The sequence below is a fragment of the Coloeus monedula genome (assembly GCF_965178545.1).
Source record: "Coloeus monedula genome assembly, chromosome: 3".
Lineage (NCBI taxonomy): Eukaryota > Metazoa > Chordata > Aves > Passeriformes > Corvidae > Coloeus > Coloeus monedula.
Genome location: NC_138783.1, coordinates 88,227,661 through 88,242,019, shown reverse-complemented (window position 1 = coordinate 88,242,019; position 14,359 = coordinate 88,227,661). Strand labels below are relative to the sequence as shown.

General features: G+C 39.4%; 1 protein-coding gene across 11 annotated transcripts in view; it reads left to right on the top strand.

Moving 5' to 3' along the window:
• The window catches only part of INPP4A (inositol polyphosphate-4-phosphatase type I A), a 118,476-nt gene that overhangs the window by 36,806 nt on the left and 67,311 nt on the right, over window positions 1–14,359 (top strand). For 8 of the 11 annotated variants that reach the window (XM_082278867.1, XM_082278875.1, XM_082278873.1 and 5 more), the window contains 2 exons: window positions 8,056–8,116; window positions 14,073–14,219. The gene's annotated coding sequence lies outside the window, so the exon portion shown is untranslated. The remainder of the gene's footprint in view (window positions 1–8,055; window positions 8,117–14,072; window positions 14,220–14,359) is intronic. The other 3 variants (XM_082278869.1, XM_082278868.1, XM_082278872.1) reach the window with 1 other exon arrangement.

The following is a 14,359-nucleotide window of genomic DNA, read 5'->3' as shown; positions in this document are numbered from 1 at the left end:
GCATGTTTGAAATAGGCCCATGTAAACTGGAGTTATATTGGAATAAAATCCTTGCATGTGAGCAGTATGAATAGCACCATTTGCAATACTGAACTATCTTGTTTGCCAGAGAACTCTTCTTTTTATTTGTGTAATTTTTAGAAATGACAATTTTTATGTCAGTTATTTATTAGTCAGTTATATTTCTATATGTGTAGGCATCTAGAGGGCATCACCTTGGCCCCTTTTCCTGTTTTCTGAAGAAGTCTTCTTGTAGTGATTAGATTTGTTGCCTTGTTTTTAAAGAGGTGGGGGAAAGAGCTGTTAAATCTTTGTTTATAGTGTGTCCTGAAAAGCTCTTCACCTAATCCTGGAGCAGTTCAAGCAGGGGGACACAGAGGGAGGCAGTGAGCATGTCCTGTTTGCCCTGGTAGGCCTGAACTGCTAAGAGGGGCTCCACCTCATTGTGTTGCACAAGCTTTTGCATCACACAGAAAAAGTCACGGTCTCATTTTTTGTCTGCTTAAACCTATGTGTATTTTTAGGCTTGTGCTAGTTTAAATAAACAGTGAGGGGTACAGCCTATGAGTATATAACAGTGGTGGTCCTTTCATTTGCCTTCAGGGTTGGAGTTTCCACTTGGCTTCATGACTACAGTCCCCCTGTCCTGCTCCGGAGTCAGAGCCAGTGTAAGGATGAGGATAGTTCATTTTGCTCTGGTTAAATGAGGTTATGGCCTAGATTACGATGGCATGTTATTTCTGTGCAGAATTCTCCTTGTATTTTATAGGGACGCAGAAATCTGGGATTAGCTCAGTTTTCATTTCAAATTGATGCTTAGCCTTTCAAAGCAGCAGAGTACCTTTGACTGCTGTGTGAGCTTAAATAAACAGCAGCTAATTGGTAGGTTTGATGTCTCGCGTAACTGTGAATTGACCTTCTATGTTCAGGTGAAACATAGTTTAAAGGGAGTGGGTTCATGATCCTTAATTCAAATTTACTTTTTAGATAAATACCTGATAGTGCCAGATGGCAAAGCAGCTACAGGCAGAGGTGAATAACAGAGCATGCAGGTTATTTGGGCAGTAAATATGCTGTTAAAAAAAAAAAAAAAAGACAGCACTGCAGTATTTTGGATTGCACTAAACGCCAGTAACTTCATCGGGTCTCCTGTGTGTGATAGGTGAATGTATTATAAGTCCCAGATTCCTGAAATACAAACTGCTATAAAAAATTTCTTCTGTCTCATTTCAGAAATAGACACAAGTGGTCTGACTTTACAGCATAAGATTTTTTTTTTTTCCTGGCTTCAGTCAAGCCAGGAAAAAAATTTTATGTCTCTCAAGCAATTGGGAGGGCTTCTCCTGAAGACATAAAGAGCAAAATGATAAAATGTTGATTTGTACAATACACATACAAGGACATGAAATAAATAGTACCATGTTGACAGTGTCCTTTGTTGTTTCAGGAAAACTTGGAAGAAGAGCTCTTTTGAGCTCTTTATGATAGTATGGTGGATTGGTATGAAAAGGATTGTGTCACAGGTATTACTATCACTAAACCTTAGTATCGTGGCTCTAAATACATGACATAAAAATGCATGCAACTGAGCTGGCTAGAGTGAGCTCTTTCTGTCATAAACTCTCTCAAATGTGGGTGTCTGGGAAAAGTTACTTAAATTATTCTCTGTTCCTGAGAGAAATAAATGGCTTTCAATTGTGTTTTGGTAAATAGGAGGTAGTGAGTAATAGGAAGAATGTGGCCTTTGTAGTTCTGCCTACATAAGAAAGATTTCTCATCATTGTCCCATAGCTTTGTAGATTCTGATGAGAACATGAAATTATAACTCTGATATGTCTACAGGACACTGATTTTACACAGAAAAGTTGCATGGAAAAGTGACTACTCTTTTGCTGGTACATGGTAAGAGAGGCAGATTTTGCTGGTACGTAGTAAGAGAGGCAGAGTGCATGGGGATATTGGAAAGAGATGAGCACCTTCAGGGTACAGAGAGCAGTGAGGGGGGGGCCTGGTTGGGCACATGGAAGGATAAACTTCCATTTGCACAGTGAGAGTGTGAAGGAAGCAGCTCCTTTTGTGTGTGGAAGTGAGGGAAGGCTGCCAGTGTCTGTGTGTGTGTGAACTGAGGAAGGGAGGGGTTTGGCTTCAACACCCACATCTCAATTTTGACTTCCTTGTAAATGCTTTGCCTTTTTGTGGGATGCAAATATTTCCTAATAGCTCAAGAAGAACTGCATGTTCTTTCCTGTGCTTGTTAGTGGGATTTATATTTCAGGTATGTAAACATCACCATAGTCTTTAATTTCATGGAAAATCAAAATGTCACAGGGGGCCACCAGTAAGATTTTATCGAGGGCTAGAAAAAATTTGGCACAGGTAAGAATTGTCTCTTTAAAAACCAAGGGTGTCTTTAAATAGCAATTTAATGTAAAATTTAGCAGAAAGACAAGTGGAGGACAGAACACTTACCAGTGAAGATCTGCTTAGCTGGTGTTATATTTGTGATAAGCAGGAGACAAGAGCTCTCCTACTCATTTGACTCAATTTGTGTGAAGATTTGATCCCCCTTCCGGTCATGAGCAAGGCATCCAGGATAAATGGGAAGAGCTGTTTCTTCCTAGCACAGTGCATTATTGTCACTAGCAACATTTGCAGACATCTAAAATTGATTGCTGAGAAGGTATGTGTCAAATAGGCATTTGGGAGGGCTGTGGTAGCTGATGAAGGAAGAATGTTACAGTGTGCAGCATTTATTTTTTGAAAGTATGACATCTTTCCCAACTTCCCTAGAATTTGCACTTTTTTCCCCCACTCCTTTGTGATTTATATTTCTGAGAAAAGAGCCTTCACAGTAAACATGACTATTTATCTGAAAAGTTAATAATGCAGCCTAGATTTCTCCATATTGTGCTGCATGTTTCATGGCTGAAGTACCCAATGTTCCCATTTACATGAGCTCTCAAGCTGCATTTGGGGGCTCATAAAATGAACATTACAAGGTCAGTGCGGTAAGGAAAACCCATTTTTATGTCTCAACATCTTGGGAATTTGTGTAAAACTGAACATCTTCAGAAAATGATCGGTTGGTTAAACTGCATGAATATAATTTCCAGCCATTGTTCCTTGGATGTTTAGTTTTACAGTGGAATATTACCTGGCTTGAAAACATTGCCTCCCATGATAAAAAAAAAAAAAAAAAAAGAGAGGCAATGTAGGCATTTGGTAGCTAACTAAAATGTGTTTAACTGTGACAATGATAGAATAAATGAGAGAAGAGAGTAAGAATTTTAGGTACTGGACACCATTCATTTACTGTCAATACTATTACAAAACTGTTCACGGTTGGTGCATCATGGTCCTGGGTGTCATCTCATCTTTTCTGCATAAACACATAGCAGATGGTTGGGTCCTTAATGCTTGCAAAATGGAACTATGTCTTCTCTTTAGTGAATAGAAATATGGAATAGAATATGTAAATTAGAATACGGAATAGTAAAATAGAATATGGAATACAGGATCCACTTGTGCAAACTGGTTTGACCTTGAGACTATCTTTTGTAATTTTCTCTTCCTGGCTTCCCATTTTGCAGGACTGCACTCTTTATCTAGACTGTGGAGGTGTGCATTTGACAATGTTGAGGAATGGACCTAATGCTCTGGGTTCTGACTCCATGTGTGTTCAACCTGGGGAGGTATTGCTGTGTGCTGTGATTTTCTTTTAATAAAAATCAGGTGCAGAGCAAGGTAAATTGTACCTGTGTTTCTGCCCAACTCATTCAAATTGTGAAGTTGTGACTCATTCAGGAGCATGGCCTAGCATGAGGAATGCTAAAGCACTGCTGCAACCAAGTGATATAGAGTTGCAGACGTGTGTTTTATTTCTTCACAACCAGGAGCTGAGAATAGATGAAATTTTAATGTTGTGTACATAATGCGCACAGTACAGGTTGCATACATAATGCAAGCAAATCTGAAATAATTCTGGGGAAGTCAATGAAGACAAGGCAAATTTCCTCTTTTTCTGGAGGGTGTATTTTGATGTAATGGTGATAGCATCTTGTCTAATTACTGCAAAAAGAGGTGCCACATTGATCACAATAATGATTTGCTCAGAATGAAGTGAGTTTATCTTCTTTATGTTCTTATGTTCCTGTAAACTGGTATTTCAAGATGGGGAATGAAGAAAGAGTTCAGGAAATCATATATAATTGCAAAAGAGTTCAGAGAATGCAGTATTTTATTTGCCACAAAGCAAAGGAGAAGATCAGAGCACAGCAGGACACACTGTATATTCTGCTTTCTCCACTAGGAATGGAACATGCTGCCTGTGTTTGTAGGCTGATTATTGGAACCTTGAGCCTTTAAAATATGTTTACAGGAAATATCTTCTGAGCTACACTGGATCTAACAACTTGTTTTGAATGAGTGTTAGTTTGCAGCTTTGCTGTCATGTGGTTCATCCTCAGCTTCTTGTCCACTGCAGAGGTTCTTGCTCCTTAAATTCGCCAGTGTAATCAGCAAACAGTTCTTCCCCGTCTCGATCCTGTCAGCTTTGGTTTTGCATTGTACCTTTCTGTTTTGCTTTTTTTCTGTCCAGTTATTCTGGGGAGAAGTGGGGTAGGGTGATGGAGTCATGTTTTTGTTTTGTTTGCTTTTGATGTGGTGTGCTTGGAGTTTTTTTTAGAAGAAGTTTAGGTTATAACCAACATGTGCCATTTTGCTGACAGATGGAAGGGAAAATTGAGGACAAGCAATGGGAGACAATAGTTTAGATTGGCAAAACTCTCGAGGGAATATCGCATCTGTTGGACTGTACCTGGATAAAAGCTATCAAGGCTAGCCTCCAGTCAAAGTGGCTGTTTTTCCCTGTTTAACTAATAGACAGAATTACACCTGCTGTCATGGGTTGCAGGTACCTTCAGAGGTGTTGACACCATATTTAATTGCAAAGGAAAAGTGTTAGTTGTGCCTTCCTTCCTGGAACGATTTAGCGGCTATTCAGTGAGTCAGAAAGAAGGAAGAAGGGAACATGGAGGAGAAAGTGAGGGATTTTCCAGTGGGAGCATGTATACTCCCTGTTATTTTTATGTTATTTTTATCACACTGATGTTTTTCTGCAGAAAATAGTGTCATGTGCTTCACTTTCTGCAGTACTTTGGAATAACAGTGTGGCAGATTTATTTGAGAACTGGTGTTCTCAGTTTGTGTAGTAACCCTGGATGCAAGTATAAGTGATTGGGGAGGAAAAAAGCCTCACTGCAGATAATTTCCTTATAGTGAAGGATCTCAATTGGTTTTAAAATCTGACAGCAAGCTCTCAGGTTTGAATTGCCATCAGCAGTCGATTGCAAAACAATTTCTATATGGTTTTAATTAAGTAAAACCGTGCTGCAGTCTTTAATAGAATCTTTTTTTTTTTCTGTCATGAAGATGTCTTAGTGCAAAAGGCCAGAGGCAGAACATGTCAAGAAGATGGTCCTATGGTGCGGTTTACAGTAGTACGTTACCACACTCTGCTATGGTTTTACGGCTATTATATGGCAATATAATTAAAAAGCTTTACAGTGTAGGGTGCAAAAGGGTGGCTGGAATTGGTGCACAGTTAGAATCGTTCATCTGCAAGTGCCACTGGCATCTCTGGGAATGTAATACCTGGGCATATGCTGCTGGTCTTCAGTTTAGTTGTTATAGCTAAAGCGGCACTTTGACAATTCTTAATCAGGTACCAAAGTGCAACAGAACTGGAATGCAGTGAAAAACTGTGGTTGTGTCAAAGAGGAGAATTTAAAGATGGACTCTAGAAATGTAGTTGAAAATCCAAAGTTCCTTTCAGAAGGGGGTGCAGAGCAGGAGGGCATCTGTGGAAGGTCAGAACTTGCAGAGACATTGGTATGTAGGTCTTGCCTTCTCTGCAGAAGTTGCAATATTTTTTAAAAAAATCTCACTGATGGGCTGATTTTAGTACACGTTGCTAATCTCAGTGTTGCTTTGCAAGATGGGTGTGACTTCCTGAAGGTAGTGAACAAGTTACGAATATAACTTGGCAGCAGAGAAGCTCGATGTAGTTACATCGTCTCTATTTTACAGATACATGAGCTAAGCCACAAAGTTGAAAAGGATTTTCCTGTCACCATAGAACTAATCTGTTTTTTGTCACAGTGTTGTAAATAGAATTTTTAGATTCCTTTATCATCTCTGCCATTTTAATTCCTTCATTTAAATGAAATGAATAATAACTGACCAGGTTTAAGTATTTATATTAGGTGTCCTGCAGGTGAATGGTGGTACAGTATATTACAGGATTATAATGTAGTAGGTCCATGGTATCAGCCCTTGATCTTGTAACTGTGACTGGCAATGACTTGACTTGGGAGTGGCTTTCATGGTATCTGGGAGCTTTCACAGTACTTGGCCTGCTTTTAGAGTGGAAAAAGAAAAAAATAACCATTCTAAATAAATACAGTTGAAGTTATAAAGGGTATTCAATTGGAACTTTGCAACTGAATTTGATGAAATAAAAATTATTTTAAATAGTGTGTGACTATTTTTTCCTGAAAACGTGCATATCACACTTACCCTGCACAGACCTCCAATATAATGTTAGATGTCTGTCCTCATGGAGGACAAAAAGCCAGGGTTACTTAAATGCTTTGTAACTTCTGAACTGACAGTCATAGAAGTGAACCTCGAGTTTGTTCTGCCTTCACCTTGGACAATGAAAAGAGAACAAAACCTAAGGTGCTTTACAGGCCACTTCTGTGAAGAGGTATAATTTTGTAAGAAATATTAGATGCTTTGCTGATGAGTCCATGAAAGCACAGGGCTGGATGGAATTTCCTGAGTTGTTAAGTCTCGTTTTAACAGGGGCATAACACTCCTATTATATGGGAAACAAGGTTATCCTTGGCTATTAGTCCTATAAATCAGGTTAGGTTTGTTACTTTGTTAACATCCTGTTTATCTTAACACTTTCTTCACCACAGTGGTGTGAGCCCTTGTCATGTATTTCTGAAGAGCAAATTGTAACTCAGCTGGGCTTCCACTTTGCTGAGTTTAACAGTATTTTTGCAGAAGGTGCCTCTTCCTTGTCTGCACAAACCTTTCTCTACAAGTTGCAGACTGAGCTGGACGGTGTTCAGCTTATTGTAGCAAGTGTTCCTGAATTAAGTTCATTGCTACTTCTTGTAGCAACAAGAGCACACTGCCTGCTACACCCTAGTGCAGCTCTCACCCTTTTTGTGGCTGTCTTATCTGACTCGAAGGTCTTCTTTCTTCTTGTTTTTTTTTTCAACTGATAAGGTCCCAGTTGGTAGCAGAAGTTCTTGTTAGTCTGCAGTGTACTGTTTTATCTTAGTACTCTTTAATGTCTTTCTTTTACTTCAGTCCTTGTTCTGCTTTGCTAGTTTTGCTGTAAACTGATGAATTGCATCTTGATTACTGCATCACAAATTTGAACATTGCTTTATGTATGAATCTTCCCTGAATTTAATGTTTTGAGGAGTGCTTTGCTTATGACTGATCAGTGCATTTTTCTGTGAAATGAAGATCTACCTTTCTTAATCTTAGTGTATATATTTCTGTGTTTGCTCCATCTGTACATTTTGATAGTGAAGCATCTTCTCCATACTGGAACCTGCTGACTTGCCACAGTTTTGTGGTACCACAGTCAAAGATTTCTAACATACTCTGTTGAAGCAAACTGGCAGATATTTCAGGTTAAAAATCACACTGGAAAGCATACTAGTTGAAAAAGCTTGTGTTTTGACCTTAAGATAAATAGTTCGATCCATAGAGTTATTTGCTACGTCCCAGTTATGCAGTTAATGACTTTGTTCTGTAATTCTGAGTGTAAATAGAGAGGTGAAGGTGTGAAACAGAATGAACAATTTTGTTTCAAATGGTAGAGAAGCTGTGTTATAAAATGTTAACAGTCTGCATTTTTTCACATGTTTTTAGTGGGGTTTTGTTCCTATATTTATTACTTATCCCCCCCCCCCCCAAAAAAAAAAAAAAAAGATTCAGTCAGAAGTAATTTGTCCTTTTTGTGTCTTTCAGACTTCATTAAAAAAAGAATTGGATACACATGCTGAATTTCATTTGTGAAAGGTGGAGTAAGGTAAGATAATTTTAGTGATTACTGCTGTAATGTGTGATGATCTGTTGACACTGAATGCAAGAGTTCAAAGATTCATCATAAATTAGGGGCAGACAAATCTGAAGTAGCTTCAGCCTGGGAAATAATGAAGCTGACAAGATCCTGTGTTCTGGTACCAGTGTCATGCTTTTACCCTATGGATTGTATTGGGGGTAGTTCATTATATTGGCCAGAGATTTTCTGCTCTTATTTGGGTGCATTGTCCACAGAAGGTGAGGTAGTTCAGTAGCTAGTGACAGTGTGATATGTTTGTATTTGAACCAATTTGTGTTTCTGGAAGTCTGTGAGATTTCAAGTACAGCCTGTGCTGAAAGGCCAATATTTGTCACCTGTTTCTACCATAGGAACAAACCAGTCATTCTTTAGTTTTCCTCCTTAAACATCCTGAGATGGAAGAAGGCAGGTCTGCCAGTCACTGAGCATTGCTGTAGCATACAGCAGTATCCTTCAGGATGGGGAGTGAACCCTGTTGGGCACTTCACAAACCTTTGTCAAGTATTTACTTCTCCACAGTGAAAGAGCTACTTTATGTCCTGTGGTGTGGCAGGGTGCAGAGGCTGTTGGTCACATTACTAGGACCTGAGAGAGAAATCTGTGTCCTGGTGGGGTTCCTGTTAGCAGAACTGAGAAGACTCTTGGCCACTTGTTTCTAACCAAAGTTCAGTCATAGGACTCCTCTTGCTTCCTGTGTGCAGAGCAGCTGTATGTTGAGCTGAACAGCTGCTTCTGGTATTCCTGAGAGTAAGAGAAGTTGGGCCACATGTCCTGATGAGATGGGGGATGTGGCCTGAACTGCAAGGCAGTATGAAGCAGACTAATAAAATGAGTCTTCTGGTAGAGGCAGGAGGTTTTTCTGGTCTGGGAGTAGGAGGTAGAGAGAGGTGAAACAGGATGCTCTTGGTCAAATGTGATGCTTATGGTTGCATGCAGAAATTAAGGGTGAACCTCAGTGGCCTTGTCCCTGATGTAGTGCCCTCAGTGCCCTTTTACAGAGTTCAGCAAATAATGAATGGTGGAGTAGAGTCAATGGTGAACAGTATTGACTTCTCAGAGATGTTATTCCCCTGCTCCTGCTAAGGGAGATCAAGTTCGTTCGTATGATCAAACAGACAAAGTCAGCAGATGCACTTTCTCCTGCAGCATTGCTTTTCTTGTGTCAAGTGTGTGTCTTAATGCAGACTGAGGATCAATTACTGAAAAGTCTAAAGAGGTGTGCTGCCATGATTGTGCCTACATCTGAAATTAAAGCAAATGGTCGATACCATGGACTCGGTTATTTAACTGGGGCAGAATGGAATAGAGTGCACAACAGGATGCTCTAGAGGCTTTTGTGTAATTTTTTTCCTTTCACCATCTTGAACTGTTCAGTGAAGATCAACTTGGGAGTCAGGCATGCACTTAGAGATCTTTCTCCATCCCAAGAAGGCCAGGATAAAGTTGCCAGCAGCAAATTAGCATTGCCAGCATTGTTTGCATTGGAAAAGAAATGCCTGAGGCAATCCTTCATCTCCATCCAATTCAGTGCAGCTTCTTGCTGAAGAAATTAAAAAAGAATTGTCATTCTGCCCCAAGACAGTTATGACTTCTCCCATGTGGGGTCTGTCTCCACACTTGCAAAGAAATCCATTACAACAGAGCTAAAAACCAGCATTTGGGGCTGCCCTACAGAGACAGCATATCATCCTAATTAAGTGTTTCTCAAATATGGCCCTGGCTGTGCAACCCGCTCCATATTTTGTCAGATCGCACTACCTGCTTGAAGCTTTGTGTTAGAGTAGGTCTGGAGAGAAAATAGGAGAGAAGGAAAAGAGAACGCCACCGCTTCTGTTTGCCTGCTCTCTTGCTATTTTGGTGCATACTTGCTTTCCACTGATGTAGATTTAGTGGCTTCTTTATTAGGAGTCAAACTCCGTGTTGCATATGTAAATCTCCACACAGTTGTTTTGATTGAGGCTCCTTAATATGTGTACGACAGGTTATTGTCACCCTTTTTAAGTAAGAGTCACAGCTTTCTCTTCAGTCAGTTCTCTGGGTGACATCTATAGAAAATGTGCCCTGCTAAATTATATGCTGCTGTAGATAATGAGTGGACAAACAGCATGGGTGACTAAGGAGAGGTGATCATTAATATAAGCACAGCAAGCTGCTTTATGATTGTTGCTGTTAGGTTTTACTGCAAGTTTACTATCTGCTTTTACAGTTTGGGCTTTTTTTTAACAAAAACCACCAGCATTTGCTAGTTTGTTCCTTTTTCCTTCTTGCCAGTTTCTAAAGTATAAATTCAGAGCAGGCCATGTGTGACTCTGTGGCTGTGTTAAATGTGCAGTGATCCTGTTTCTTAGAGCGTAATGTTCATCATCCTCTTGTTCATGCTAGATCAATTCATGCCCCATGCAGACACGGCATGTATAATTGCAGTAACTACACGTGCAGTCATTACATAATGTGTGGCACTTGGCCTTTCTGTAATATTCTGTATTCCATTAGGGGGTTTTCTGACTGCTGGCTTTGGTATACAGAGCTAACCATGACTTTTAACAGTGAAGAGAGGGATGGAGAACTGAGTTTGAGTAACATGTTAAACAAAAGCATGATGATATTGAATAGAGCCTGAATGCAGGGAGAGGGAAAGAAAGAAGAGTAAGAGGACATGATGTCACATAGCTAGTGAGAACAGCTGTCGAGGGCACATAGTCAGGGAGAAGGCAGAGGTAGAATTTCAAATGTTTGAAGTATCTGGAAACAACAGTGATCTGTGGGCTGTTACTTTGGTTCTTTCTTATGACTGCTGTCACTTTTTACAGATACTTTATTTATATTATGTTCTGTGCAAGCACAAAAATTAAGCTTTTTCTGGAATTAAATGTTACTCTTACATCAAGCCCTTTAAAGTGTTCAGAACTTTATCCTGTCCAACCTTGCAATCAATTCGATAACATTAATTTTACTCCTGTGTTTGCATTTTAATTATAAAGCTATTACAATGTTTAAATTACAAAATGTCCAGTACCTATTGTTAATAATCTCAGCATTATCCTTGGGAGATACATAGATGAACTACCACAGAATAATAATGAAGATTTCAGTAATAATTGTTTCACTAAAACTTACTGAGAGAATTAACACTTAATGTGAACCATCTAAACCAACTTTCAAAACCAGCTGCCTACCATGCTACTTTCCTTTTTGGAGACTCTGCATATGGATAATTTCCTACTTCCATTCGTATTTTCCATTTAGCTAGGAAGATAAGAGAGAAAGTGAGTGTGTAGGTCCTCAGGTACAGACTTCCATACATCAAAAGGTCTGGACTGTGCAGTACAAACACTTGCAAACGTTCTGTATGGTCCCCATACATACAGACTGCAATAGCTTGAAGCACTGCAATAAAAGACAAAAAATCTGCAGATTGCTTCAGACTGAGGCATTACTAGCATGCTATTCTCTGAAGAATAAGTAGCAGAATAGGCTTATAGTTATTTTTAACTTTAGTGCAGGATTTTTCATAACTTTGGGGAGGGCAGGGAAAATTTTCCAATTAGTATCTTTAATCTGAAGTCAGACATCTCGATAAAAGTCCTTTGTAGACACTGGGGAGCTGCAGCCCTTGGTAAAGTCAGGAGCAGTTGTCAGTGATCTGAGGTCTCCCAAAAAGTCAGGTCAGTCTTAAAATCTACACCAGGAGAAATCTTAAATTTTCTGCTTGCTTCAATGGAACTGAAGCTTATAGTTATGCATCTGCTCATGTGCTGCCCCTAAGCTGGGTTGCCTTGTGGAGCCAGAATTTATTTGATCATAGAATCTCCTGAGTTGGAAGGGACCCACGAGGATCATCAAGTCTTAACTCTTGGTCCTGCACAGGGCAGCCCCAAGAATCCCACCATGTGCCTGAGGGTATTGTCCAAATGCTTCTTGAACTCAGTCAGGCTTGGTGCTGTGACCACTTCCCTGGGGAGCCTGTTCCAATGCCCAGCCACTCTCTGGGTGAAGAACCTTTTCCTAATATCCAACCTAACCTTACCAACACAGCTTCATGCCATTCCCTTGGAATCCTGTCACTGGTCACCAAAGAGAAGAGATTGGTGCCTGCTCTCCCACTTCTACCCCTCCTATTGGATGCCCCATAGCTATTAATTTAGCACAATTAGACAATTTTAGCCATGATATTCAGAGGAAATCTTAACTGCTTACCTATTTTGACTATTGTGTGACATGTGCAGACAGCTGCAAACCTACTTCTAAAGCACCAAGATGCACAACTCACGCTTCTGCTGTTAGAAGAATGAATCAACAAGTAAGTATATTAAAATTCAGGCCAAATTTGTCTGAAGGAGGCAACATATACAAATACCACCTTTTAACAAGATGATTACTTTCAGCTCAAAGCGGAGAAATGCAAATGTGGGTCAGAAGAAGAGCTTAAAATTGCAGACTAAGGAAATGTTTTGTGCTTTTAAGGTTTTTTTTTTGCATTTGTATGTCAAGCTGGTAGAGATACCAAAACGTTAAAACAAGAAGAGGAAGAAAAACAAAAGACATATTTTTACAGCATGTTGAACCGTTTTCTTGAAATGAGTAGTGTATTTATTCTTTTAAAAAACCTTTGAATATTATCGAGAAAATCATCATGCCTTATAGCAGAAACATTTCCAGATGTTGCATGCTTGAGTGACCCAAGTAATTGAAAAGTCCACATGAACATATTCAACAGTTTGTGAATATAAGAAATTGTACTGCATAATGAGAGTTTAAGGTACTGTGCAACTCTTAGAGGCTTGTGTAACGGAATCCCGCAAACATTTCAGATTTGCGCTGGGATTTCCCATAGAATCATTAAGACTGGAAAAGATCTCCAAGATCTTTGAGTCCAACACATATAAAGGTATACAAGGGCTTTAGCTATATCCTGTATTTTTGTGGTCTCAGGAGGTTTCAGAAGGTCTTGGGTGTTTTACTCATGATTTTACATTTCTGAGAAGAAGCATCCAGTTTTTCCATGTCTCATATTTTAAAACCCATCAGACTTTCTGGCTGTCAGAATGACTTTTTAAGTTGCTCCATTGGGAGTTTCCAAATTGGGAATTTTTTAAAGGTACCTTTTTTTATATGTGATTGAAATATAGATCCATTACTAAGATTTTTTAGAGAATTTTTATTCTTCATACTATTGAATTTTATATTTATGGAAAATGTGATCTAGGCAACTTCAGGCTTGTTAATTTGACCCTAATAACCTTAAAATTTTTTTCTAAGGAATGAATAATTAAAGACATGGGAGTTGAGTGGAGGGAGGATGAAACACAATCTATTTCGCTAAGATAGGTCATGTCAAACTGGCCTAGTATCTTTTTTTAATAAGAAAGTAGGTTTTCTAGAAAAATAAATGGGCTAGATCTGGTCTCTCTGGATTCTACTGAGCCATTTAACATGGTGCTGCATCAAAATTATTGTTCAAGGTGGAGGAAGAACAGGTGCATGCATGTAAACACACCTGAAGAACTGGCACAGGAGAGACAGAAGGAGCTAGATATAAGTGATGAATTACTCTCTGGGAGTTGACTTGTTTAGTTTTCTTGAGGCTTTTTTGTTTGTTTTGTTTTTTCTCTGGTTGATATTGTTGGCATGCTTTATTGAAAGCAAGCTGTTGAAACTTGCAGATGCGAGGAGGACGTTGATTTCTAGTGTGCAGTTTTAGGTGGAATGACTATACAATTAATTGGACAATTAGATAATACTAAAGGGATGGAATTCAACCCAGCAAAGTGTCAGGCCACACATTGTCATGAATTCACTTACCCAGTTTAACCTTGATGTCAAAATTAGCAGTATGACAGTCTGAGCTCTTATGTAATCAGTGGAAAGAGGCAGATTTTTAATTAGGCACCCAACTCCTGCTTTCTGTCTTGACTGTTAACAGAGCCTGGGCACCTGACTCTGGCATCAGTGCTGAATGCCTGAAACTGGATGGTGCTACAGCCTCAGCTTAGGAAGTAATGCAACAACTTTTCCTATGAAGAGAGAGTTCAGCAATGGAAGACTTTGAAGGAGAAAGGCCTATATGAGGGTAAGTGGGTTCAAGTTTGTCTTTAGTCTGTCAGTTTGACACCATCATGAAAATGATGTATGGGTTACATGGAAGTGTCAAAAGAGGCATTTCCAGTTGAGGGAGGGCATCTCAGCTGGGTGCATCTGGGCTGGGACCTG